This window comes from Aplysia californica, unplaced genomic scaffold (assembly GCF_000002075.1).
Source record: "Aplysia californica isolate F4 #8 unplaced genomic scaffold, AplCal3.0 scaffold00107, whole genome shotgun sequence".
Classification (NCBI taxonomy): Eukaryota; Metazoa; Mollusca; class Gastropoda; order Aplysiida; family Aplysiidae; genus Aplysia; species Aplysia californica.
In genome coordinates, this window is record NW_004797377.1 from 1318211 (window position 1) to 1326782 (window position 8572).

The following is an 8572-nucleotide window of genomic DNA, read 5'->3' on the forward strand; positions in this document are numbered from 1 at the left end:
CCATTGTAAACCAAAGTGCCCGTCCGGGACAAATAAAAGTTTAGTTTATTTGTTTATAATTATGCATTTACATTTGAAAAGTTATGAGTCTAGTTGTAAAACAAAGTGCCCTTCTGGGACAAATAAAAGTGTAATTTATATATATATATATATTATATATATATTCAAAATGGCCAGAATTTTCAGACAGGACTTTGTAATTCTAAGGTACCGTCTAGTAACAGTTCCCCAAATTTGATTCGTTTTTCTTCGTTTTGTTTTGACTTAAGATTAAAACTGTTCTCTCTGTCCGCTAGTTTAGTTTATTTGTTTATTTGTTAATGCCTCGACTGTTCGTGTCTTTTGGCTCTCAACTAGAAATATGACTTAGATTGGATTGTAACATACTTTTTTCTTCACTTTTCCAATTCAGCCGCTATCTGATTTCTAGCCCCTGGGCCAGGGATGTACAAGAAACTATGGTTTTTGGCCTGAGAAAATACATATCTATAACAACTGTTACGACGTTCTGTAAAAACAATCCATAAACTGAAATACAAACACAATGAAATAAAGAAACACGTAGAATCTCCTTAGAGCGAGACCCAGCCACCCTGTCTTAACGCTACGTTCTGGGTGAATGCATCACTGACAAACGTACACGAGACCACGGGGACGTCTGTTAAACAAAGTGTCAATAATTTATTCCTGCACAGAAAGGATCGTGAGTAGCTGGTCTGAGATCTGGGCCACATGCCCACGGGAGTTTCAACTTCGCATTTAACTGCTTTTCAATGCTGGCGTTGCCTTCAGTCTTTGGTGTGATTAAAAAGCTAATAAAGAACTCTGGGTTTTTCGCTTTTCTTTCTTTTTTTTTTGGGGGGGGGGTGCCTACTGTTGGAATCGAAGTTCAAAATCAACATTTCAACACAAACATGGCGTGCATGTCGAATGCAACCCGTGTAACTTTACAATAAAGTAACATTCTGCCTCATCCTTATTTGAAATAATTGAACTTATTGGGTCTCCATACCAACTGATGTAAATATTTCGATCAAAGATGGTCGAGATCAATGATTTAATGGTTAGGCTCTCGGACTCTCAACCACACGATGATTGATTCGAATCCCTTCAGGACTTTTCTCGGGACAGACATTTTACACGAATTTTCGTCACTTCACTCAGGTAGAGATGGGGTATCCAGGTATAGATGGTGAAAGATAGTGTCAGTATCTTAGTGTTTGAATGCTTTATCGACAGCTTGCATTGAATGCTTTCTGGGAGGCTGATAACTTTTCTGAGTTTTTTAGGATCTGTAGGGGTAATAGTAGTTTTAAAGCGCATGTAAACCATGGATATGTACTTCGAGTATCAGGGGCGGCTCGTGTGGTTAAAAACCGGGCGTACACAATTAAGATAACGCAGGTGGAAGAAAGTCAAGAGCATCATAAATAGGATGGGGTATAATTTTAATATCTTTGGGCTGGTCAGGACCTAATGCGTTTATTTTCATCCTTTTTTTTTGTTGCTTTGATTTCTAGAACTAAATACATTTGTTACCAAAAAATCAAGTTCGTTCATCCTGCATTGAAAGTGAACACTCAAGCAATAATACTTTCACCACTCTACTACCCACCATTCAAAGGCACAAACTCAACAACACCTTAACCTCTAGGCCACGAGAGCCCCAGCTATGTCATGTACGAAAGATGACTTTTAACAAGTTTGAAAAATGGAGGGTTAAAATTAACGTTTACCCTGTTGCGTTCACGATATCCACAGTTTATTTTGATTACAAAAAGCCCAGTGCTCACCACAACAAACGCTGTTAACAGAGAGAGATAGACAGACCTCTAATAACGCTGTATTGTTTTCAACAGCAGCGTCTATAAATACCCCTATTTTGTTGGCTTATCAATCGCTCCCTAATGTTTCTCACCTGACGAGTGAGATTGTGTTGGGAGTCCAAAATAGCAACTTGGATTACCGCTGATTTATCAGCTGTGGCTATAAATAAAACAGCTTAGAGTGCGTGTGGGTGTTTATTAGTGTGTATTTGGTTGTTTGAGAGGAGAACGCGCTCCTCAACACTCTGTGGACGGCCTGACTTAAGAAACTTGTTTCATTCATAAAGTGTATGACGTCATTGCCTTTAGCGTTCTCCTGTGTGCGACGGTTGCCCATTAGGCGTGGGGCTGGCTGGTTACCGGTGGGGCTGCAATTCAGTGCGACAACGAGTGCAGTAGCCACAGAACTCATGATGTTCACAGACTGTACTGAATCCGAAGACAGACGTTCATTGGCAGCTGCCTGCAGGCATGTAATTTATCTAATGCCCCTTTTAACATAGTAAGGTTCTTCAAGAGACCGAGAGGTTTCAACATTTCGCCCTCACCTTTGATGCCAAATACTCAGAAGAAGGGAGCTCGAGAAAATTACCCAAAAAATTCGTGTTAAAAAATTATTGTCTTCTAAACAACACAGCATGACTGACGGCGCTTCCACTAGTGATTGCTTCGCTCAGTATAATATAAGTCAACGACGGACCAAATTGACAAGACAACTACTAATAGCACGTATGAAGGCTGAAAGATAGGACCGGCAACTTTCATGCAAAACACCCCTCGCTTTGCACACACGGGATGTTAGTTCGATTCCTGCATAGGAAATTGTATAGATATACTATCTTTATCTTATCTCATTGTTTTTGCTGAGATACTGTACTCAACTCAGCGAGGGTTCACCCTGACAAGGATAGTCGACGTAGCCTGTCTCGAAATGATCCAACTTGTCTTGACGGGGCGTAAATTATTTGCAATCACATTTTTATATATATATTTTTAAATTTTTTTTTTTTTGGGGGGGGGGGGTGAATAGGCCTAAATTTTACTGTGGATTGCAGCAACAATTATTTGACAGTAATATTGAAAAAAAAATCATGTTCACGGAGTGGCAGCAACAGCGTCAGATCGTGCTTTAAAGCAGAAAAATGCCCGGACACGATTTCTTATTAATAGTATTCTAAATGGAAGCGTCCATGGACACGTACACAGATCATATTGATACATTGTAATTGAGTCTAGTGTTAACACTGAACGTGCACTAGAGTTGAATTCCTGTTTTCTATGCTGAGAGCGCGTAATAGTGGAAGGCACCTATCTATTATCTATTTGTGGTGGCAGAAGTTTGCCATTCAAATGGCTTTTTAATGGCTGCATCGATTGGCATGCGGTTTTCACCAAAACATTCTTTAAAATATTCTCCAGATCATGATTCCCTTCGGGTTTTTTTCAGTTTTGAGGCCGTTTTGCTGCAAAAAGCTAAATTTCTTTATTTCGCCGATCGCTTTTGTAGGCCGCCGATTCTGTCTCTGTAATTTTAGAAAACCCGGAAGTGATATTTCGCGAGGCGCATATTGTTTTGAGAGTATAGATCTAGACTTTCTAATTTTGTGCATCTCTCAAGATTTATTTCCCCCATTTCAGTAGAGAGTAAATATAGTAGGCCAATGACTTTTAGTTGATATTAAAAAACCGATCATTCCTTTCATCGAAAGGGAGCCCAGCTAGTCACTTATATATTCGAATGTAGCCTGTGTCAGGGTAACAGGAACTGGTATGGTATATTATGAGTTTATCTCTCTTTTCAATGCAGTTAGGTTATCATAGGGGTAGGGGCTTCCAATTTAGATCCATTCTCAATAAGAAAGCGGAGAGTAGGGCGCAATTCGAGAATAACTCTTCTACCGACCCTTAATTAGTATGCATATTTTGGGATTCCGCTCAGAGTCACCGGCTCTACACTATCGTGATAGCAAGTGATCGTGAGCTGGTGCCGCACCCGTGAAAGCGTCCCTGAAGCTCCTGTTATCAGGGTCGATCAGAACCGTGTGGTCACATGAAAGCAAATTTTCCAATAATCGATGTCAGATCGAAAACGCCGCTACCTCGGGATGCCGAAGGAGAGAGAGAGAGAGAGAGAGAGAGAGAGAGAGAGAGCAGCAGCAGCAGCAATAGCAGCAGCAGAGCAGCAACAGAAGACCTCGCTCGCTGTCCTCTGCTGGGAGGGAAACACGGACGTCACCTCTCCCTGACATGTAGACCGGAAGTTTGGGAACAGACGTCGCGGCGGCTCGAGACGCGGAGATTGGTGGTGAGTCGTTGGCTGGCAGCGGACATCTTGCCGTGAGGCTCAGTGAGTGTTGTGGCTACGGAAGACAGGGAGCCTTGTGTGCGGTTTTTTCGCTCTCGCCCGGGGTGACGTGAGTTTGTTGTTTTGACACCACAGTGCGAGGATTTGCACAGACTCCGCGGAGCGACTCGAGTCTTCTTCTTCGCGATGCCTGTGCTCCCAGCGACATTTTTTGGAGCTCTTTAGAAGTGTCGTTTCATTCAGGTAGGTTCTTTTGAAGCTCCCTGTTTTGTTTTTATTTTGTTTGTTTGTGTTTTGTTCGATTGTTTTTCTTTCCTTTTTACCAATAAAATGGATACAGAGCTGGCAATTTCAAATGCTGAAACGAATTTTGGTCTGAGAAAAAAAATGTGAGGCAGCGTGGTGGAATCAGGCTCTCGTCAAAATAATCAAAGTGAAGAAACTTGCATTTTTCCGCAGGTTTGTGTATTTTTATAGAATTTTTTTGGGGGCTCAACACCTTTCTAGCACATTAAAAAAGTCATTTCTGAGTGGATTTTTCTGAAAAACGTTGATTAAAGGCACAAGAAATGTAAATTTTCAGTTATCACGGACTCTTAAGCTAAGGAAAAAACTAATCTTTGGCGGACATTTTCTCACTAATTTTACCTCTGAAAACAGGTGACCCCCACCTCCTCCTTTCAAAAATATCTCGACTTTTATTCAAGACAAATGGATATTTTTTAATCCAAATAAATACAATTCAACAAGCTTTAAGATGATACCAATAACTCTACATGCCCAAAAATTGACGAGAGCCTGATTCCACCACGCTGCCTCACAAATAGTCGCTATCTTCATTTGTGCTTCAAACCTGTTTTGTGCGGCCTAAGCAAGCATTCAATTATGCCGTCGCAATGGGTTATATATATATCAATGGGTTATGTATATATCAAAGGGTTATATATATAATGGGTTATATATATATATATATATATATATATATATATATATATATATATCAATCAATGGGTTATATATATCAATGGGTTATATATATCAATGGGTTATATATATCAATGGGTTATATATATCAATGGGTTATATATATCAATGGGTTATATATATATATATATCAATGGGTTATATATATATATATATATATATATATATATATATATATATATATATATCAATGGGTTATATATATCAATGGGTTATATATATCAATGGGTTATTGCGTACTAGTGTTCAAAGAAGTTGTTATACAGTAAGCAAACCTGTGTTGTAGAGTGTTTGTTTTCCAAATACTTGTTGTAGAGTGTTTGTTTTCCAAATACTTGTTGGATTGTGTTGCTTCCTATTTTTCTTGTCTGTACTGCCTCCCTCCTCATTTAATCCACTTCCCAATGTCTTTTTAAAAGATATTGATTACGAATTGTCAACAGATTCGTAAAATTTCTCCCCCCCCCCCTAACTTCTTTTTTAAAGTCCTTCCCGATGTACTGGTTTCTAGTTCACTTTTGAAAGAAAAAAAAATATATTGAGCTTCCATGAGCTGGTTTTTTCAAGACATAGAGCCCTTCTATATTGATTCTGATTTAAAAAAAACGTTCTTCCACCTTTTTCTCCCCAGATTTGAGGACCAGACGGTGGGACGATCACAATGCGGACTGCGTTGATTTGCAACCCGAGGATTATTTGTGGTCAAGTGTGGCATTACGTGATGTTTCGCCTTTGGGGATATATTCTTCTCATGGACAACGCGAAGAGCCAGGAGGGGGTTTGATAACGCTTGATGAATTTGACACATCTGGGAGATTTGTCCTCGGGCCTACATTTCTCACGGATCTATTCATTTGTTGAACCGGATACGCACACAGCTCTGCGGAGATCAGACTAGACATTTTCAGTTTCATAGTTCAGATCTCTTTTTGCTTTGTTCTCACAGGGTTCACAATCTTTTATCTGATTTGGATGTCCGTCACTTGGCAGAGATTCCGCTTGCAATATACAGTGAGTAGGAACAGCGATCTGTAAACTTTTCCATCAAGGTTTGTGACCCCGACTTCATTTTCTGACCCCATTCCTTGCGGTGACCAGAGGTCAAGATGGAGCAACTGCTACAGAACCCCGTGTTCAAGGCCAAGATGAAGAGTCTGTCGCCTGGCACCAGGGTAAGTCAGGAAAATATACGAGGCAGTGTGGTGGAATCGGGCTCTCGTCAATTATTGGGCATGTAGAGTTATTGGTATCATCTTAAAGCTTGTTCATTTGTCTTTATTTGGGTGAAAGAAATATCCATTTATCTTGAATACAAGTCGAGATATTTGAGAATGAAGGGGGTAGGGGTCACCTGTTTTCAGAGGTAAAATTAGTGAGAAAATGGTCGCCAAAGATTAGTTATTTCCTCAGCTTAAGAGTCCGTGGTAGCTGAAAATTTACATTTTTTGTGCTTTTAATCAACGCTTTTCTGAAAAATTCACACTGAAATGAGTTCTTTAATGGGCATGAAAGGTGTTGAGTCTAAAAACAAAATTTGAAAAAAAATCACAAACCTGTGGAAAAAATTCAAGTTTCTTTACTTTGATTATTTTGACGAGAGCCTGATTCCACCACGCTGCCTCACATATTTTTTGGTGGAGTTCAGCACATTGGGTTGATTTCGAGACTGAAAGGGCAGCTCCCAGAAGCAGAATACAATGGAAGGGGCTGACGTTGTGTTTCCAGTATCACTTAGCATTCTTTCCCCAAACATCGAACACACAGACAAATACATGCAGATGCAAATAATAAATAAACAGAGGGCTTGATTTGAAATTAGGAGCGTCTTAGAGCGAAAGGAGCTGAAATTTCTCTTTGTATCTCCCCCATCTATCTCTCTATCTCTCTATCTCTCTCTATCTCTCTCTCTATCTCTCTCTATCTCTCTATCTCTTTCTCTCTCTCTATCTATCTATCTATCTATCTATCTATCTATCTATCTATCTATCTATCTATCTGTCTATCTATCACTATCACAGTCTTCCACTGTTTTTATAAATTCTTGTTAACGTTATCCGACTACCTCCCATCCTCTGCCATAGACTCTTTTTTCCTACGCCACATAATTATAAATTGTCAGCTTTATTCCTCCTCCACACCACCTCCCTTGGGTACCGAAGTCCTGACACCCCCCACCCATCCCCCCATCCCTCTCCCGTGCTCCCCCCCCCCCTCTTTATCCAGCCACGGGCCCCAAACTTTACCCACAACCTCCCCCCCCCCCCCCACACACACGTGTAAATACACCGAATTTCTTTGTCATCCCCAAAGCTCGTATCGACACGTAATACAAACATGCCTTTTCCAAAGGGGGAGCAAGTTACATGTCAAGGCTGCACACAAGTGCTTCTGGCGAAAAACATAGGCCGAACATAAGGAGTCACTCGGAGTCTACAAAAATAATCAAACGAAGCACGACCTTGGTGAGCTTTACGTGGGTTCAAACTGTAATACTCGGTGCCCACTACGGCTGGATCGGGCCGATGCGGCATGGTGCGGTTACAAGAGAGTAGCTCAAGCGTGCACATCAAAAGCTGCGACAGCTAACCGACCGCTAGCTGCTAGCTAGCTAGCCCGCGGCTGGAAGAAAGCTTGTCTGTTCACACCTAAAGCCGCATGCTCAAACACATACAGAGCCATGTGCGAGCTGGTAGCTTGCAGTTAGCTGGGCAGTGGGTGCTACAATTTGTGAGGCAGCGTGGTGGAATCAGGCTCTCGTCAATTTTTGGGCATGTAGAGTTATTGGTATCAACTTAAAGCTTGTCTTTATTTGGATGAAAAAAATATCCTTTTATCTTGAATACAAGTCGAGATATTTGCAAATTATTATGAAGGAGGTGGGGGTCACCTGTTTTCAGAGGTAAAATTACTCAGAAAAGGACAGCCAAAGATTAGTTATTACCTTATCTTAAGAGTCCATGGTAACTGAAAATTCATCTTGCTTGTTCCTTTAATCAACACTTTTCAGAAAAATCCACACAGAAATTAGTTTTTTAATGGGCATGAAAGGTGTTGAGCCAAAAAAACAAAAATTTGATAAAAATTCACAAACCTGTGGAAACATGGAAGTTTCTTCACTTCGATTATTTTGCCAAGAGCCTGATTCCACCACGCTGCCTCACATTTTGTATTTGTAGGCCTACATCAGTTTTGTGTTGACAAAATGGCCAGCACTCCAGATGAACGGCATGCTTGTGTGTTGCTACATTTGCTGGAACCATCAATGTATCTGACACATGCTTTGTATTACACCCATCGGGCCAACAGAAAAAGATCCCATGCCCCGTGCCATTTTGATGTATAGCCACACTCATCATACGTGTATGTTCATAACTGAATTGAAACTACAGAGGCAGGGTCTTGGGTAAGACAATAAACTGCATTCCGTCTTCATACACACACACAAACACACAGACAA